The 20,077-nt window shown below is 36.3% G+C and overlaps 1 long non-coding RNA gene across 2 annotated transcripts; it reads left to right on the top strand.

Moving 5' to 3' along the window:
* Positions 1–15,131: 15,131 nt before the first annotated feature.
* Positions 15,132–18,583, top strand: LOC126688967 (uncharacterized). 2 transcript variants are annotated; one of them, XR_007644379.1, is made up of 2 exons: positions 15,132–15,236; positions 16,923–18,583. It is a non-coding gene; the product is annotated as an uncharacterized LOC126688967 (long non-coding RNA). The 2 variants fall into 2 exon arrangements; XR_007644380.1 differs by having other exon boundaries at positions 15,234–15,328.
* The last annotated feature ends 1,494 nt before the right edge of the window (positions 18,584–20,077 follow it).

Consider the following 20,077-nt stretch of genomic DNA (forward strand, 5'->3'; position numbering starts at 1 on the left):
GTGTAACATTTTTTAGAGTTACGTCAAGTTTAACTTGAACTCAACCCTATATTTCTTAATTTGATGTGAATTTTGATAAACCTACCGTTAGATTACATTATATTCATATATTTTTCATGCTTACAAAATTTCAAGGAGATCAAAGATTAATAGCAATGTTATCAATCAATTGTCTAGATTCAAGTTTTAGTAATTTAAAATAAGGCATAAAAGATGAGTTTATGGATCAAATGCTAAATTACATTCGATTGGCATGTAAATTGGCATGAATGTTAAGATCATATAGAACATGTAATCCAACGGTTTTATTTTCAAAATATGAATTCAATAATAAGTTATTGGGTGGTGTAACATTTTTTAGAGTTATGTCAGTTGTAACTTGAATTTAACCCTATATTTCTTAATTCGATGTGAATTTTGATAAACCTACCGTTAGATTACATTATATTCATATATTTTTCATGCTTACAAAAGTTCAAGGAGATCAAAGATTAATAGCGATGTCATCAATCAATTGCCTAGATTCAAGTTTTAGTAGTTTAAAATAATGCATAAAAGATGAGTTTATATATCAAATGGTAAATTACATCCGATTGGCATGAAAATTGGTATGACTGTTAAGACCATATAGAACATGTAATCCAACGGTTGGATTTCAAAAATATGAATTCAATAATAAGTTATTGGGTGGTGTAACATTTTTTAGAGTTACGTCAAGTGTAACTTGAATTTAACCCTATATTTCTTAATTCGATGTGAATTTTGATAAACCTACCGTTAGATTACATTATATTCATATATTTTTCATGCTTACAAAATTTCAAGGAGATCAAAGATTAATTGCAATGTCATCAATCAATTGTCTAGATTCAAGTTTTAGTAGTTTAAAATAATGCATAAAAGATGAGTTTATAGATCAAATGATAAATTACATCCGATTGGTATATAAATTGGCATGAATGTTAAGACCATATAGAACATGTAATTCAACAGCTTGATTTTGAAAATATGAATTTAATAATAAGTTATTGGGCGGTGTAACATTTTTTAGAGTTACGTCAAGTTTAACTTGAACTCAACCCTATATTTCTTAATTTGATGTGAATTTTGATAAACCTACCGTTAGATTACATTATATTCATATATTTTTCATGCTTACAAAATTTCAAGGAGATCAAAGATTAATTGCAATGTCATCAATCAATTGTCTAGATTCAAGTTTTAGTAGTTTAAAATAATGCAAAAAAGATGAGTTTATAGATCAAATGATAAATTACATCCGATTGGTATGTAAATTGGCATGAATGTTAAGACCATATAGAACATGTAATTCAACAGCTTGATTTTGAAAATATGAATTCAATTATAAGTTATTGGATGGTGTAACATTTTTTAGAGTTACGTCAATTGTAACTTGAACTTAACCATATATTTCTTAATTCGATGTGAATTTTGATAAACCTACCGTTAGATTACATTATATTTATATATTTTTCATGCTTACAAAAAGTTCAAGAAGATCAAAAATTAATAGCGCTGTCATCAATCAATTGTCTAGATTCAAGTTTTAGTAGTTTAAAATAATGCATAAAATATGAGTTTATAGATCAAATGGTAAATTACATCCGATTGGCATGAAAATTGGTATGAATGTTAATGCCATATAGAACATGTAATCCAACGGTTGGATTTTGAAAATATGAATTCAATAATAAATTATTGAGTGGTGTAACATTTTTTAGAGTTACGTCAATGTAACTTGAACTCAACCCTATATTTCTTAATTCAATGTGAATTTTGATAAACCTACCGTTAGATTACATTATATTCATATATTTTTCATACTTACAAAATTTCAAGGAAATCAAGGATTAATAACGATGTTATCAATCAATTGTTTAGATTCTGTGAGAGTGCTTTTTTCTTTAGCACACAGGCCCAAGGATCCTAGGCCAAATAGTTGTGTTTTGGTGGACTGGGCTTGGTTCACCGCAGCTAAATGGGGGCTGATTACGAACCAAGTTGTGCGCAAGTCACATAAATCTCCTCAAGGCAAAAATGCAATTCCTCCCCGGGCGTACTATTGTGGGATCCTGGGACGTACTGTCGTGGGATCCCGAGGTGTATTAGGCCTGTAAGAACCCAGAATCTCTAGTTCTGTGCACTATACAATCTTTCTCCATGCTTGTTATGTAATGGAGTTTTATCCTTTCCTTTTACCTCTATAGGTCTTGCACAAGAACAACTATACAATGCACATATCTTCAAATAATTGTTAGTTTCTTAGATTAGGATATATATATATATATATATATATATTAATACATATACATATATGTAAATGAATTTCATAAGGATGATTCAGCCACGAGGATCCTGGCCTCAATTCTCACAGACTTATGCTTTTGCACAAGACTTGTGGGATTTGGAACTCAAGTCTGAGTGGCTTTGCTTGGGTAGGGACTCAGCTTTACAAGCAAGAATATATATGTATTGAGCAGCAAGAAGCAGTAAAGAAATATGCAAAGTAATTGTTAGAAATTCTCAAATCAATATGAGATATTTCATTATTTTTCTTGATTGTGGATTACAAATGTGCTCACTAAGACGTGATACAAGGTTCAAATAAGCTCAAAAATTACAGACTTTGATGGCTATTTAAGCCTCTAAGACTTGCAAAGTTTGAATCCTTTTGAATCCAAGTATGTGCTATAGTGGCTGTTTCTGGGATACCGGGAGACATTCCTCTGTTTTTCTTAAATTTTACAGAGTTCTAATGACTCTGTTATGATATTATTCCTACTGAAAATCCTCCCCCCTTTTATAATGGAGTTTTTGGTCCTCCCGGGGAACCGTTGGTTCCCTTGTTTTACCTTTTTGCAAACAGAGCACGTCCTGTATCCATCATCTTGGTAAGTCCCATTTCCGTTTTTTCTCATTCTTTCCTTCTTTCAGCTCTGATTCTTTTGAAAGTTCCTGGTTGGCTATCTTCTTTGGGATGTGCTGAGGTATGCCCTTCTCGGCATCCCCGTTTCTGGCGTTTTCCACTTTTCCCTTTTCTTTCCCATCCGGGTGGAATCCTGCTCTGCCATTTTGAAAGCCACTTGTTATCATTATTTCTTCTATGCTTCTCCGTTTTGGTTCCTCGAGACTTTTTCTGTCTGTGCCATGAGAGGTCGCTGGGTTATACTGGCGTTTGTGTTCTTTTTCTGCTTTTGTTTCTTGTTTCCTTCTTCTGTCTTTTTCTATCGAGCTGTCCTAGTCTTCCTTTGTCTTTGTGCCTGAAGGGGTCTGCGCCTCTTGAAGGTTCCTGAGGATCCTTGCTTCTTATCCCTTGCCGTGATCCTCTTTTTTGGATGCTTCTTTGTCTGGGCTTCAGGATCCCCTGGGCTTTTTTATTCCTTCATGGGTTTCCTGCGTCTGTTACTTTGGGCTTAGCTTGATTTTTCCTTTTGGGCTTGACTTATCATTTTGGGCTTGACTTATTCTTTTGGGCTTCCTTTACTATGATCCTTTTTAGACCTCAACATTTAGCCCCCCGAGCTCGTGGGTTGCCTGAAGCCCACGCGTGAGTGATTTAGATTTTCTAAGATTTTCATAGGATCCCCTTCTCCAACTTCTACTGGGTTCCCTTCCTTTTTACTTGGGATCCCGACCCTTTTCTGCTGCTTTTGGTCACCTCCTTTTTGCATGTCGTGTTCCCTTATAATCATTACTTTTTGCAGCTTCCTCTTTACACGGGACGTGGCAGTTAGGTATTTAAGGTAAAACTCCTCTACCCACTTTTCTCGTTTCCCGTTACTTCTTATTAATAACCGCTGATTAATCCCTTCTTCAAATTAAATTTTTTTTTTTGGCAACTGACGCGTCTTTCCATAAACTGTTTTCCCCAACTGCTATTGGCGCCTTTATTGTAGCCGTTTCATCTTATCACTTTGCTTCTCTGAGTCTTTCACTCTTTGAGTTTCTCTTTCTTTTTCTCTTCTTCTCTGTTACTCCGGTTTTCTCCTTTTTCGCACTTTCAATCTCCTTTCTTCTCATAGTACGTGTTGTTCCGATGGCTTCTTCTTCTTCCCGAAAGAGGAGAGAGCGTACTCCCAGTCCTTCTGAGGGTGAAGGTTCTTCTAGTTCTGCTCCGAGTGATTCTCACGAGGTTACCGAACGTCCGGCCTTCCCTTTACAGGATCCTTGGTATTCTCCCAGTTTATTTTTCCCTCATGTATCTCATGGTGAGGCTCCTCCATCCCCTCATGTTTGGATGTTTTCTAGCCAAGCGGGTTTCGCTGGTTCCGCCCAGGTTCCTGACCCTAGAGAGATTTTTGATCTTCAGATTAGACAAGGAATTCGAGAGGCGGTTCCTATTTTCTTTGATTTTGTTCCGGGAAAGATTCAGGGCTGGCCTATATGGGCAGACAAGGAATTGTCTGATGCTGAGTTTGTGGGTCACTTGGAGCGCGCCGGTATCCTAAAGGCAGTGGCTATTTCCAGAAACCTTGAGGGCTTCAGAGACGCCAAAGGGCTCAGGCATCTGGTACGTCGTTGGTGCCCTTCCCTTCATACTTTTTTCTTTTCTGCTGGTGAATTGACGATCACCTTGGAAGATGTGGTTAATAACTTCCTCCTCCCGGTGTTTGGTGAAGAGAGCCCCTTTGATATTAACCTTTCTGGTGAGGATCTCGTGGTAGAAGATAAATTGTTTGGTCATTTTGGTGGTCGTGCTGCCTCTTTTGGTGGTAAGCCGGCTAGGATGGGGAGATGGGTGATGACCCTCTCTCGTGAGAAGGATAAGGAAGTGAGGTGGGTCAGTTTTCTGGCTTTTTGGCTTAGTAAGTTCTTGTTTAGTGAGTTCCCTGGGTACGGAGTTAAGTCTTCCTTTTTTCCGTTGGCAATCAAGTTGGCTTGAGGTACCCAGTATCCTTTGGCCCCTCTGTTTTTGGGTAATGTTTACTCTCAATTGGACCAGCTTCATGGAGATGAGACTGAGGGTGATTCTTGTTATGTGATCACTTCATCTCTTCACTGTGCTATCCTTCAGATTTTCATGTGGGACTGTTCTACAGCTACTTTGGCCAAGTGCAGGAATTTGAAATTTGTGAAGGACAAGTTCCAAGGATCCCCCGACATAGTGAAGGGTCTTTGTGGCAATTCTATCGATGCCTTTCCCATCATCTTACGTTGGATTAGCTTGAAAGGTGGTGGCCTCAATCTTGTGGAGTTATTTGACCAAGTAGGGAGCTTACATTGGAGATCCCCTCGTGAGTTTGGCCTTGGCTTTGCGTGTGATTCTGTGTTGTCTTCTTTTTTATCTTCTACAGGTAATACCTTTGACTTGCGCCGTGGTGATGGGGGCAGTCTGGCTTATCTTGCCTGCATTAGCCCCTCTTGGCTTCCTGTGCCTTCTTCAAGTGGCCCAAAATATACTCATTATTCAGCACACCGGGTGCTCCGACAGTTTGGTTTTGATCAAGACATTCCTCCAGTTTTTAAGGACGTGGTGCCGTCTCTTCCTTCTTTGGATCCTTTCCTGAGGCTGCAGGCCTTTTCTTATTGGTTAAGGAGGAGCCCCCAATTTGCAGTGCCTAACTCCCAGAGAGGAGTCTTTGCTTCTAGTGGCTATACCAATTTTTGGAGAAGAGTACAGAAGTCTTTTGTTGACTATGTTGGCTCTGGTACAGTTCGGGAAGCCCCGAATCTTAGCATTGTTTCTGCTCCGACATCCAATAGGCGTTTATCCCTTCCTACTGCTGGGATTGTTTCTGCTGCTACAAGCAGTAAGATTGGGTTTGTAGTGTGGCATGCCTCCAAGGGAGGTTGGGTGACTTATGGATAGGATTTTCTTGAGACTTGGCTGGGTTATAGTCTCATTATTGGCGCTTCCTCTAGAGTGCCCATCAAGAAAGGTGCAATGGAGACGATAAGTGCTGCCACTGCTCCGAGTAAAGGTAAGGATGTCAGGCCGAAGAAAATGAAAGCTGTTGATGTTGATGAAAGTACAGGGGGTGTGGAGATAGGTTCTGAGACAAAAAGAAGAAAAACCGGGAAATCTCAAACACACTTGGCATCTCAGGAAGGCAAGGATGTCAGGGAACCTTTGGCTTCAAGGACCCGGAAGAAGACCAAGGTAGAGTCTTCTTTTTCCCAGGTTCCTATGACTGCTTCAGTCCATGGTTCTTTAGGATCCTCTGGTTTTGTATCCCAGCCTCCTTTAGGACCCTCTGGGTGTACTCGTAGTAAGCAAAAGACTTCCAGAGAATCTGTAGAGAGAGAGAGAAGGGCAAGACTTCTTTCCTTCTTCTCTCTTTTTCATTTGTTCACCTTGTTGCACTTATTTCTATTTTGCTGACGAGTGGTTGTTTCCTTTGCAGTCCAAGCGCAAGTCTGATCACAAGAAGGGTAAAAGCCAATCTTCTGGTGACGATGTGGTACGTGTGTTCCCCCCCCCCCCCTTTTTTTTTTTTGACATTGTGTTGTTAGCATTTCCCCATTTTTTTACTTGGCATTGCCTTTTCTTCTTCTTCCTTTAGGTGGAGGTATCCCCTCCTATGACTGGCAAGGCTCTGGGAGAGGAAACTGTCATAGCTCTTTCTGTTGCTTTTCCTACTGTGGGGGAGGAGCCCCCTACTGGTGGTCTGGCTGGGGAAACCGGGCAACTGATGCAAGGTTCTCAGGATATCAAAGCCTCTAGGATCCCTTCATCTCAAAGTCCCCATCTTGAACGCATTCCTAGTCCTATCAGGACTGTGTTTCCTCAAACCTTGTCAGATAAAGACGCTTTGGGAGACACTCCTTTATCTAAACAAACAGGTAAGCCTTGTTTCCTTGAAATAGCGTTAGATCTCTATTTTCTTTTCCAGTTTTTTTTTTTTTTTTTTTTTTTTTTTTGAGTTCCTCCTTTTCCTTCTCCTTTTAGGTTAAACCAGTGAGAAATCCGCTCCCAGTGTTGCCTCTTCTTTAGAATCAGAAAGCTCAGAAGGTGAGTGTGAGCTGCTCTCATTGTTTTTCCTTTTCCTTTATTTCCTTCCCTTCGCCCTTCTCTTTTTTTTATGACGAAGCCCCCTGCATCTATTCCTTCCTTTAGCCACTTTGCCATTGGTTCTTCACCCTTTCTTCAACTTGCCTTATGTTCTTTCCCAGAATCCTCGGGGAAGTCAGGGGATCAGGAAGAGGAGGCTTTGCCCCCAAGAAGCCAACATTGGTTTGTCCTTCTTTCTCCCCTTTTCTCTTTTTTTTTTTTTTTTTTTAAGAATAAATCTGTTCTTCCTTTTTCTTTTTCTTTTTTTTTGAATATCGATATAGGCTTTGCAGATTCTGAGCCTGTTATCCCTGAAGGAATTGTGAGACCCGTTCAAGTTGCTGACCTTCATCCAGAGCGAAAGGCTGCAAGTCCTCCTGTCTCTGCAAGTGGTGACACAGTGATGAGGGACGCCTCGAAAGTGGCTGCCTCAGATCTTGATTCAAGGCTTTCCTCCTTCCTGGCTCGCTTTGATCTCTTGGAATTTAACAGTCTTCCTGCCAGCCATTTCCATGTTTTTGGGTCTTCTTATGGCAATTTCCTGCGCTTCTCTGTTCCTGTTGAAGGCCTGCCGCTGTTAGAGAGTCTGCTCAAGAGTCACGGGGATTTCACCAGTGGCTTCAGGGGGGGCGTTTTTCTGGGCAATATTTTGATGGAGTTGTTATATGCTGTGCTGGTTTCCCTGAGGAATTCTTTTGTAGATTCTTTGTCTGAAGAAAAACTTCTGGAGTGGAGAGGGGTGGTCCAAGATCTTCTGGAGGCCAAGTTCAATTTGTCTTTTTTGTTGGATCACTTGCGTCTGTTGGCCCATACGTTGTTTCAGAGGCAATCATCCAAGAGTATAGACATCGAGATAGCTGCTGCTGAGGAAGCTTTGGCTCATGCTCACAAGGTTCTACAAGACTTGAAGGTCAAGCGGCAGAGGATCCTTTCTGCTTTGATTGTGCCTGTTATTCCTCCGGATGCCTCCCTGTTGGCTGGCTTCATTCCTTAGCTTATTTTAGATTTACATAAACAATTTGGGTTTGTATAAGTTTTTTTTTTGAACATTGCTCTATTCTTTGTTTATTTTTTTTCTGTGTTTCAAAAAACTGCTTCTCATTTTTTAGTATGTGAATCTGCCTTTCTCTTCGATATATTGCCTTTTCTTTCCTATGACTTTTTTCTTTTCTTTCCTGAGTCCTGGACCATGGTTTCCACAGGCTTCACTGTAAGTTCTGGTCCAGGTACCCGGTAATCTATTATGCAAGTACTGAACTGGGTACACTGGTATCCTTTCCTATATTTTTTTTTGAGATACGGTCCCAGTTCATGAACTTTGACAGGTTTTTCCCTTTCCCAAGTCCTAGGCCATGCCACTTGGAAATTTTTTTTTTTTGATCAAGCCCTGGGATAGGTACATGGAAAATTTGCCATTTCCCAAGTCCTAGGCCATGCCACTTGGAAAAATCTGTTTTGGTCAAGTCCTGGGCTAGGTACATGGAAAATTTTTCCTTTCCCAAGTCCTAGGCCATGTCACTTGGACAATTTCTTTTTTTTTGATCAAGTCCTGAGCTAGGTACATGGAAAATTTGCCCTTTCCCAAGTCCTAGGCCATGCTACTTGGAAAATTTCTGTTTTGATCAAGTCCTAGGCTAGGTACATGGAAAATTTTCCTTTTCCCAAGTCCTAGGCCATGTTACTTGGAAAAAATTCTGTTCTGCTCAAGTTCTGGGCTAGGTACATGGAAAATTTGCCTTTTCCCAAGTCCTAGGCCATGCCACTTGAAAAATTTGTTCATGACCATTGAATTTTTCAATCTTCAAAAAAAGTTCCTTCATAGCCCTTCATTTTCAAGTGGGCTTACTGAACTGATTTCTTTTCTTTTCTTTAAAGGGATGAGGATTTGTTTTCTTCTCCAAGGATCTTCTAAAATATCCTTTCTTGGCTGTGAACAAATTCTTTATGGAAATAATCTTCTTTTATGAGTCATCTAAGGTTGCTTTCAATGGTAGACTGATGGCTAGGAGCCCCACCAAAAATGATCTTTTTCCTTTTTTTTTTCCTTTTTTGTATTGATAACTGACTGCTGAGTAGGATAGGCCCTGGGTTCCTTGGGTCAGCCCCCAAGTTCACTTCTTCTAGTTTTTTCTTTGGTGGGATTTATGCCTTCCTTTCCATATCCGTAAGTTTCTCCAGGACCTTCATAAGCAGTATATTAACCTTCCTCCTTCTTTCTTTTTTTGTCCAAGGGATCCCTCAAACAATGGGCATTGCTTCCTTCTTCTAGGATGGGAACCCCTCGGGATCATGGAGATGGGAAATTCTGACTCATCGTATCCCCAGGTTCCTCCAGGATCTCTTCCTGTGCTATCATGTAAGATGGTGGTCCGAGATCCTCTTGTAAGCTACATTCAGGTCCCGCGTGCCTTCATAAGCAATATTCTACTTTCCCTCCAGGTTTCTTCTTCTTCTGCGATAGGAACCCCCGGGATCCCAAATATGGGAGCTCCCCGAGATCCTAACAATGAGATATTCTTCAGCTGGAGTCGATTCATCATAAAGTATATTTTTCACAAAGTTTACTTTGTGCTGGATGAAATGACTAAGATTGGCAGTGACTTTTGTGGGGTTCCCATTCAATCCCTCTTTCACGTACTAGTGATACATTGAGAGGATTAGGCAATAGTTGTGATGTCATGGTTGGCCTTTAGAGCTAGTTGTAGGTGTCTTCCAGTGGTCTCTGTATCTCCTCCAAATCTTGTTATTTCCATAGGTGAGCCCAATTATTGAGCTATAAGAAATGATAGATGTATTGTATAGTTGTTGAGCTTTCAATAATGTTGATTTTGCTACTGACTTGCAATATAGTGTTTCTATTGATTTTCTTCAAAATATATTTAAGGTCCACTGCATAATAGGCTTTAGCTCCCAAGACATGAGGCGGTTGTTGAATCATGCTTGATCCACCTTTTCTTGATGCTATTATGGAACTTCTATCCATTTTCCGGATGCCTCCATTTTTTTTTTTCACAACCATTTTACTTTGCTGGATTCGTGGAAATACTTCGCCTTTGCTGGAACTAACGATCTTTTAGGCTTTGTTGAAATTGAGGGTGTACTCAGCCTTGCTGGAATAAAGGATCTCCTCAGATTTGTTGGAACCAAGGATTTCTTAGGCTTTGCTGGGATCAAGGATCTCCCAGACTTTGCTTTCTTGGAGTCAAGGATCTCTTAGACTTTGCTGGAATTAAGAATGTACTTAGTCTTGTTGGAATAAAGGATCTCCTCAGCTTTGTTGGGATCAAGGATCTCCCAGGCTTTGTTGGGATCAAGGATCTCCTAAGCTTTGCTTTCCTGGAGTCAAGGATCTCCTAGACTTTGCTGGAATTAAGGATGTGCTCAGCCTTGCTGGAATAAAGGATCTCCTCAGATTTGTTGGAACCAAGGATTTCTTAGGCTTTGCTGGGATCAAGGATCTCCCAGGCTTTGCTTTCCTGGAGTCAAGGATCTCTTAGACTTTGCTGGAATTAAGAATGTACTCAGCCTTGTTGGAATAAAGGATCTCCTCAACTTTGTTGGAACCAAGGATTTCTTAGGCTTTGTTGGGATCAAGGATCTCCAAGGCTTTGCTGGGATCATGGAACTACTCCATTTTGCTAAACCCGTGGGTGGAGCCAAGGAACTTGTCCATTTTGTTAACCTACGCCATATGATATTATTATCAAGTTGCTACAAAATTATTTAGCCCCACAACGTGAGGAAATTGCTTTGCTATGTAATTTACATTTCATCAAATCTCTTTGATTCACTTATTTCTCTTTCTTCTTTTTCTTTTTAAACAAATGAAACAATATCATGAGTTTTTTTTTTTTTTAAGAAAGAATACATTAGCCCCCAAATGCGGGGCCATTTCTCTATTATGTAGCTCATACAATCTTCATTTCATCAATATATTTTATTTGTTCACTTCTCCATTTTTCTTTAAAGTAATGAGACAATATTATAATGGTTTAAATATTACTACATGACCCCCTGTTTTTCTTTTAAAAAGCAGGGCAATGATTTATTATGTTCAAATTGTAAAGCAGAGAAAATAATAACGCATAAAATTTATCTTGTGTTGGGAAATTCCCCAAAATTCCATATAGAGTCTCTCGGTAGAACGTTCGTTGGAGGAACCCACACTTTTAGGATCTTGATGTTGAACGCACTAAGAGGAACCTTCCTTCCTCTAGGTGTTTCCTAGCTTTGGAGCCATGCTTGCGAAGGGACTACTTTTTCCCTCTCCTTTTTCCCAGTCCCCAGCGGAGTCGCCAAAATGTGAGAGTGTTTTTTTCTTTAGCACACAGGCCCAAGGATCCTGGGCCAAATAGTTGTGTTTTGGTGGACTGGGCTTGGTTCACCGCAACTAAATGGGGGCTGATTACGAACCAAGTTGTGCGCAAGTCACATAAATCTCCTCAAGGCAAAAATGCGATTCCTCCCCGGGCGTACTGTCGTGGGATCCCGGGACGTACTGTCGTGGGATCCCAGGGCGTATTAGGCCTGTAAGAACCCAGAATCTCTAGTTCTTTGCACTATACAATCTTTCTCCATGCTTGTTATGCAATGGAGTTTTGTCCTTTCCTTTTACCTCTATAGGTCCTGCACAAGAACAACTATACAATGCACATATCTTCAAATAATTGTTAGTTTCTTAGATTAGGATATATATATATATATATATATTAATACATATACATATATGTAAATGAATTTCATAAGGATGATTCAGCCACGAGGATCCTGGCCCCAATTCTCACAGGCTTATGCTTTTGCACAAGACTTGTGGGATTTGGAACTCAAGTCTGAGTGGCTTTGCTTGGGCAGGGACTCAGCTTTACAAGCAAGAATATATATGTATTGAGCAGCAAGAAGCAGTAAAGAAATATGCAAAGTAATTGTTAGAAATTCTCAAATCAATATGAGATATTTCATTATTTTTCTTGATTGTGGATTACAAATGTGCTCACTAAGACGTGATACAAGGTTCAAATAAGCTCAAAAATTACAGACTTTGATGGCTATTCAAGCCTCTAAGACTTGCAAAGTTTGAATCCTTTTGAATCCAAGTATGTGCTATAGTGGCTGTTTCTAGGATACCGAGAGACATTCCTCTGTTTTTCTTAAATTTTACAGAGTTCTAATGACTCTGTTATGATATTCTTTCTACTGAAAATCCTCCCCCCTTTTATAATGGAGTTTTTGGTCCTCCCGGGGAACCGTTGGTTCCCCTGTTTTACCCTTTTGTAAACAGAGCACGTCCTGTATCCATCATCTTGGTAAGTTCCATTTCCGTTTTTTCTCATTCTTTCCTTCTTTCAGCTCTGATTCTTTTGAAAGTTCCTGGTTGGCCATCTTCTTTGGGATGTGCTGAGGTATGCCCTTCTCGGCATCCCCGTTTCTAGCGTTTTCCACTTTTCCCTTTTCTTTCCCATCCGGGTGGAATCCTGCTTGCCATTTTGAAAGCCACTTGTTATCATTATTTCTTCTATGCTTCTCCGTTTTGGTTCCTCGAGGCTTTTTCTGTCTGTGCCATGACAGGTCGCTGGGTTATACTGGCGTTTGTGTTCTTTTTCTGCTTTTGTTTCTTGTTTCCTTCTTCTGTCTTTTTCTATCGAGCTGTCCTAGTCTTCCTTTGTCTTTGTGCCTGAAGGGGTCTGCGCCTCTTGAAGGTTCCTGAGGATCCTTGCTTCTTATCCCTTGCCATGATCCTCTTTTTTGGATGCTTCTTTGTCTGGGCTTCAGGATCCCCTGGGCTTTTTTATTCCTTCATGGGTTTCCTGCGTCTGTTACTTTGGGCTTAGCTTGATTTTTCCTTTTGGGCTTGACTTATCATTTTGGGCTTGACTTATTCTTTTGGGCTTCCTTTACTATGATCCTTTTTAGACCTCAACAGATTCAAGTTTTAGTAGTTTAAAATAATGCATAAAAGATGAGTTTGTAGATCAAATGGTAAATTACATCTGATTGGCATGTAAATTGGCATGAATGTTAAGCCCATATAGAACATCTAATCCAACAATTTTATTTTAAAAATATGAATTCAATAATAAGTTATTGTGTAGTGTAACATTTTTTACAGTTACGTCAAGTGTAACTTGAACTCAACCCTATATTTCTTAATTCGATGTGAATTTTGATAAACGTACCATTAGATTACATTATATTCATATATTTTTTATGCTTACAAAATTTCAATGTGATCAAAGATTAATAGGCGTGTCATTAATCAATTGTCTAAATTCATATTTTTGTAGTTTAAAATAATGCATAAAAGATGAGTTTATAGATCAAATGGTAAATTAAATCTAAATAGTATAAAAATTGGCATGCGTGTTAAGACAATATAGAACATGCAATCCCCCGATTAGATTTCCAAAATATAAATTCAATAATAAGTTATTGAGTAGTGTAACATTTTTTAGAGTTACGTCAGATGTAACTCGAACCTAATCTTATATTTCTTAATTCGATGTGAATTTTGACAAATCTACCGTTAGATTACACTATCTTCATATATTTTTCTTACTTACAAAATTTCAAGGTTTTCAAATATTAATAACCATGTCATCAATCAATTGTCTAGATTCAAGTTATAGTAGTTTAAAATAATGCACAAAAGTTGAGTTTATAGATCAAATGGTAAATTACATCCGATTGACATAAAAATTGGCATGAATGTTAAGACCATATAGAACATATAATCTAATAGTTGGATTTTGAAAATATGAATTCAATAATAAGTTATTGGGTGATGTAACAATTTTTAGAGTTACGTCAAGTGTAACTTGAACTCAATCTTATATTTCTTAATTCGATGTGAATTTTGACAAATCTTCCGTTAGATTACATTGTATTCATATATTTTTCATGTTTACAAAATTTCAATGTGATCAAAGATTAATAGGCATGTCATCAATCCATTGTCTAAATTCATGTATTTGTAGTTTAAAATAACGCATAAAAGATGAGTATAAAGATCAAATGGTACATTACATCCGATTGGTGTGGAAATTGGCATGCATGTTAAGAACATATAGAACATGTTATCCAACGGTTGGATTTTCAAAATATGCATTAAATAATAAGTTATTGGGTGGTGTAACATTTTTTAGAGTTACATCAAATGTAACTTAAACCTAACCCTATATTTTTTAAATCATTGTAAATTTTTTATCTTCATAGATTTTTCATGCTTACAAAATTCAAGATGATCAAAAATTAATAGGCATGTCATCAAGTAATTAATTTTCCTTGGAATGGACAATCAATTATGTTTAAATGTAATCATAAAAAAAAAAATTATTATTATATATACAATGAATTAATTAATGTTATATAAAACTTAAATAACTTTTTAAGTTTATTCATTTAATTAAATAAAATTACTATTTTTTTCTAATCATAATTATCACAAAAAGGAAAAAGAAAAAGAAAATAAAGAAATTAAATTCACGTGACTTTTCACATAGAGTTGTATAATATAGTATATAATATTGTTTTTGAGGATAAAGAGCTTGTAGTTGTACAATCTACAACGTACAGACTGTAAAATATGTCAAGTAAAACAAAATCTCTTTTTTTTTAAAAAAAAAAAGTTAAAGTAAAACAAAAGCTAAAAGTAGAGCCATAGCATGTGGTTCTCATTAATTCTAGATTAAAGACTAAAAAAAGGGTGTGGCTCTCATTGCTTTATTGTGTATAGAGCACACAGTTTTTAAAAATACAGGTTCAATTGTTTTTGACTTTTGATTTGTTAATCTCTCTTCATAGTTTTGAAGAAGAAGCTCATTTCAAGAAACTCAAGCAATACTGCTCGTGCTTCATGGTCTCTCGGTCTCTCCTCTTCCAAATCCAAACAGAAGTGGTATTTTTATAATATTTTTATAATAAAATTTAATTGATAGGTTGCTATTGGTTGTTATTGTTGAAGATAAAAAACTAATTTTAGTGTTATGTTTAAATTTAAACCAATAACAATTAACCACTTATAATTTATTGTGAAAATATTATAAAAATAGTGTGTAGATAACATCTCTCAAATTTTTTTATTTCTTTTTGCACGGTGCCCAATTTTCAGGCGCGTTCTAAATTTTTTAGACTTTTTTTTTGCCTTATTTTTTATTTGTGTAAACAAAACACTTATACTCTCTCTTTCTCTTCCCACATATAGACCCTTCTCAGCCTCCCGAAAAGACCGGTAAGCGCTCTCTCTCTCATCACTCTTCTCTCTCTCAGATATGTGATTTTTGTTGGTGGTTGAAAGTGCTCATATTTCTACTTTCAAACTAGGTAACTATTTCTGTTACTTTGATCATAAGTAGAAATCAATTGGATATTCTGGAATGGATCTGGGTATTTTAAGTTTTTGTTGTTGGCCTTGAAAAATTTAACAAATAAAGCATAAATATTGGGGATTTGCCACTTTTCTGTTGTTTGAATTTTGATGTAGAATCATAGATTGCCTTCTTGTAGTTTAGTCTTTAGTCAAACATTTATTTCAACAAATAGTATAGTAGTATATTCTTTTATTCGGAAGCTTTTTTGGTAAGTTGAATTCTTCTAGTTTGTACCACATAGCATTGGGGCATTTTTTTTTTTTTTTGGGAAAATGGGGGTAATTGCTGCAATTTTTAGTAACTGGATTTGGGTATAGTGATTTTTATTCATTTCAATCTATCATTTGTGATGATGGCTGATGGATTCCTTTGCTCATTTAGAATCTACTAGTGTGTTGTGCTAGTAAATGAGCATGGGGCATATGAAACTTGTACATGAAGAGAATTACTATCAGAATGCTTGGAGGTTTTGAGGCGTGTGAACAAACTATTATAGATCTAAAACTGTTGTTTTTTAAATCTTTGTATTAGTTGATGCTAGGATTAGGCTCAAATATTTTTTTTACCCTCTTAGATTTGATTAATCATTATACTAGGATTTGATTTGCTGTACCCATAGTATACCCACTGTGTACTTGGGCTACTTTTTTTTTAATAGGTAAATAAACTCATTAAATTAAGAAAAATGAAATCCCAATACATAGGGTGTGTACTGAAAAGGCATAGAAGAGTACAAAAGAAAAATAAAAATAAAAACATGAGCTAGAGAAAGCTTGCCAATGTCTGCGTTTTTCATATGAATAAATATTGTTATTTACCCAAAAAAGTGTTTTAAACCTGAAGGGCTTTTTTCTTTAATTAATAATGAATGATGATTACAAAGCAAGTGGAAACTAGAGCAGTAGTATTAATTGGATTGAATATCATTTAGAAGTATTATAATTAACCTAGCTATGAACTATAAATGACAATTGATTTGCTTAAAGTCATACATATGGTATTATAACTATGGGACTATTTACATGGACCACTTTCATTTATTTATAATATGATGATAATTATCAAAATGTTATACACCTACTGATAACATATTTTATATACTAGAGAAAAAATTTCTATCAAAATATATATATGCAAAGAGAGCAGCTTGAATTTGAGTTGAGAGCATACATGTTTATATATATAAACAGGTATGCTCTCAACTCAACTCAAATTCAAGTTGCTCTCTTTGCAAATTTCAGATAAAATCCTCACTACATCTATTTACTCAATGTCATCTTGCTAGGGTAATTTGGTTTGGAAGTCAATGTTCCATTAAAAAATAGATTGCCTACAGTAACAAACCATCACTCAGTTTATTGAGAAAATATTTGAAACTTGGTCTAGAGTTAGAAATTGCTTTTAAATATTTGTCTCTTTAATTGATTTGTCAAGTTTTTGGAAGTTGCCATTTGTGTTCTACTTTACCTTATTGTCCTTTTTTCATGGCATTGTGGCCTTTGTTATTGCAAGGAATTGTTCTAATTGTTCTCTATCATAATTTTCAGCTTCTACGTGGGTCAAGGGGAAGCAATTGGAAGAAGTCGTGGCCGTTAAAAACACGTGAGGTTTGCCAATATCTCTAACAGAAACACAAAAACAAAAACACAAAAACAAGCATTACCCGGTCTCTCAATTGTAAATTTTTTTACAATTGTGCTATAGTAACCTCCTATATGTATGAGGGTACCGTAGCACAATTTTGCTCCAATTGTGTTTTTTGTTTAATGGTGGTGGTGGCTTTTTTGTTTGTGGTGGTGGTTGGATTTTTTGTTCAATGTTGGTGGTGGGTTTTGTGTTAATGATGGTGGGTGGATTTTTTGTTTATTGTGTGGTTGGGTTTTTGTGTTTATGGTGGTGGTTAAGTTTTTTGTTTAATGTTGGTGGTGGGTTATTTGTTTATTGTGATGGCTGGGTTTTTTGTTTATAGTAGTGACTGTGTTTTTGTGTTAATGTTGGTGACTATGTTTTTTGTTTAATGGTGGTGGTGGGTTTTTTGTTTATGGTGGTGGCTGAGTTTTTTGTTTAATGTTGGTGGTGGGTTTTTTGTTTATTGTGATGGTTGAGCTTTTTGTTTATGGCAGTGGTTGAGTTTTTGTGTTAATGGTAGTGGCTCTGTTTTTTGTTTGATAATGGTGGTGGGTTTTTTTGTTTATGGTAGTGGTTGGGTTTTTGTGTTAATGGTGGTGGCTATGTTTTTTGTTTAATGGTGGTTGTTGGGTTTTTTGTTTATGGTAGTGACTGGGTTTTGTGTTTATGGTGGTGACTATGTTTTTTGTTTAATAGTGGTGGTGGGTTTTTTGTTTATGGTGGTGGTTGAGTTTTTTGTTTATTGTGATGGCTGGGTTTTTTTGTTTATGGTAGTGGCTGAGTTTTTGTATTAATGGTGGTAGCTGAGTTTTTTGTTTATGGTGGTGGCGAGTTTTTTGTTTATGGTGGTGGCCGTGGTTTTTGTTTAATGGTGGTGGCTATATATATATATTTTTTAATGGTGTTGGCTAGATTTTTTATTTGTTGTGGTGGTTGGGTTTGTGTTAATGATGGTAGCTGGGTTTTTGTTTTGGATTTCACTTTATTTGTTTTGTTTTAAATTGGGATTTTTCTGCATTCTTTGTGATTTCTCCATGGTTTGTAATGTGGGTTGGGTTTTTATTTGATGAGAATGTTGTGGGTCTTCTTTCTTTGATAGTTTGGCTTCATATGATGTTGCATTATGATTATTTTGTCTAGTTTGTTATTGGGTATTCTGTGGACATTTTTTGCATTGTCTTACTAATAATAATCTTTTTTTGTTGTAGTACATCTTATCAGGAATATAGGTTTGCAGTCTAGTTTGTTATTGATGTATTTTCCTTTATACTTGTGCAGATATGGGATTGGTGGTAAAAAGATAGCTTTTGTGGGACTACTTGAACTCAAATAATTTTCTGTAAAGTTAGGAAGCTAAGACATCATTTGTATATAAATGGTTGTAATTACTTTGTGAACATCTTTATTGCAGTTTTAGATTGTATGGATGTTTTTTATGGATTTGTTTAGAAATGAATGGAATTTATTTTTAATTTATTTTTCATGGATTTGGTTAGAAATGAACAGGTTAATGTAATGGCAAGTAAATGTAAAGAATATTAATAAAAAATAAAATTGGTGATGATAATTTTCGTTGCCATATTTGACTATAAGCAGAAATTGGTGACGAAATAATTTGTCACTTGATCTATTGAAATTAAAAAAAAAAAAAAAAAATTGGTGACGCAAAACTTCGTCACCTGATCTATTGAAATTGGAAAAAAAAAAACATTTGATGACAAAATGTTCCGTCACTGAAAATAAGGTTTAGTGACGAAAATATTAGGTGACGAAAAGCTTATGTCACCTATCATTTTTTATTGGTGACGCAAAAATAAGGTCACCTATCATTTTTTTATTGGTGACGAAACATTTTCGTCACCAATACATTCTGTGACAGAGCTTGGGTGACGAATGTTGTTTCGTCACCATTTTGTCACCATATGTATTCGGTGACGAAATAATGACATATTATGACGAAAGGTTTCGTCATCATAGTCCACTTTTGTTGTAGCGAAGTCAAGTATTAAAGACATGAAGATTGGTCCAAGAAACAAGTGAAGAAAAGTTGTTCATTAAGTCTCGACAGCAGCTCGATCTATCAAGAATTAAGATTTCAGAATTTCTAGATCTAAAATTCAGTCCAGTCTTGTATATTTGTTTAGAGTTTCTTTTTTCACAATCTTAGACATATATAAGGCTTATTTTTTAGAGCTGTTATACATGGATACAAAGACCAAGAGACATATGATATGTACTCAAATTCTCACTTCTGAAATAGCTAAATATTAACCTAAATTAAAATGAAACCTAAGTTGAGAGAGAGAGAGATTAACATTATTTAGCCTTAAAAACTTAGATCTAGAGCATAAAACCCTTAATGTCTATATCTTTCTTTAGTATCAAACATTTTGTATATTATAATTAACCCAAATAAAGGCTCAGGGCAGTTGTAGTAGGCATAAACCTAAACTAATAATAAACAAATTATGGTTACAATACTTGAACTACAAATAGAGGATTAGTAAGGAATAAGGAATGAATGGGAAGATATTTCTATCAAGAATTAATAGAGAGACAAAGTAGACTGAAAAAATATTCATATTAATATTTGATGGCTCCTAATAATCTCCTCTTCCGTTGCTTCTTTTTATGCACCATGGAAGCGTCTTTTTTAGGTCTGAAGCTTATATTGAAGAGAAAATTACACTAAATAGATCTTATTGTTGAATGAGTAGAAAATTTATTGGTGGCCTTTGTTGGCTTGTGGTAGTCTGCAGCGAGCGAGCCAGCCATCCTTGAATATTGAAAGTCAATTTTCAATATTCAAGTTGTTGCACACTGTCAAGCTTTTTAACAAAAATGGGTATCTAATTGTTTTACACGCCAAATATGTGCTTTGGTTTTACTTATAAACACAGTAACTTATTACGTGATCACTCACAAAGGGTGGTTTCAACTTTCAAGTTAGGCATTAAGCATAAGTTAGGGTCCAAATTAAAAGACTAATTAATATATAAAGTTCAAATAATCCGAGTAGAAAAATTTACATCACCTTATTTTAATTTACCATTATGCTAATTATCCCTCATGA

Source organism: Quercus robur, chromosome 6 (genome assembly GCF_932294415.1).
Source record: "Quercus robur chromosome 6, dhQueRobu3.1, whole genome shotgun sequence".
Lineage (NCBI taxonomy): Eukaryota > Viridiplantae > Streptophyta > Magnoliopsida > Fagales > Fagaceae > Quercus > Quercus robur.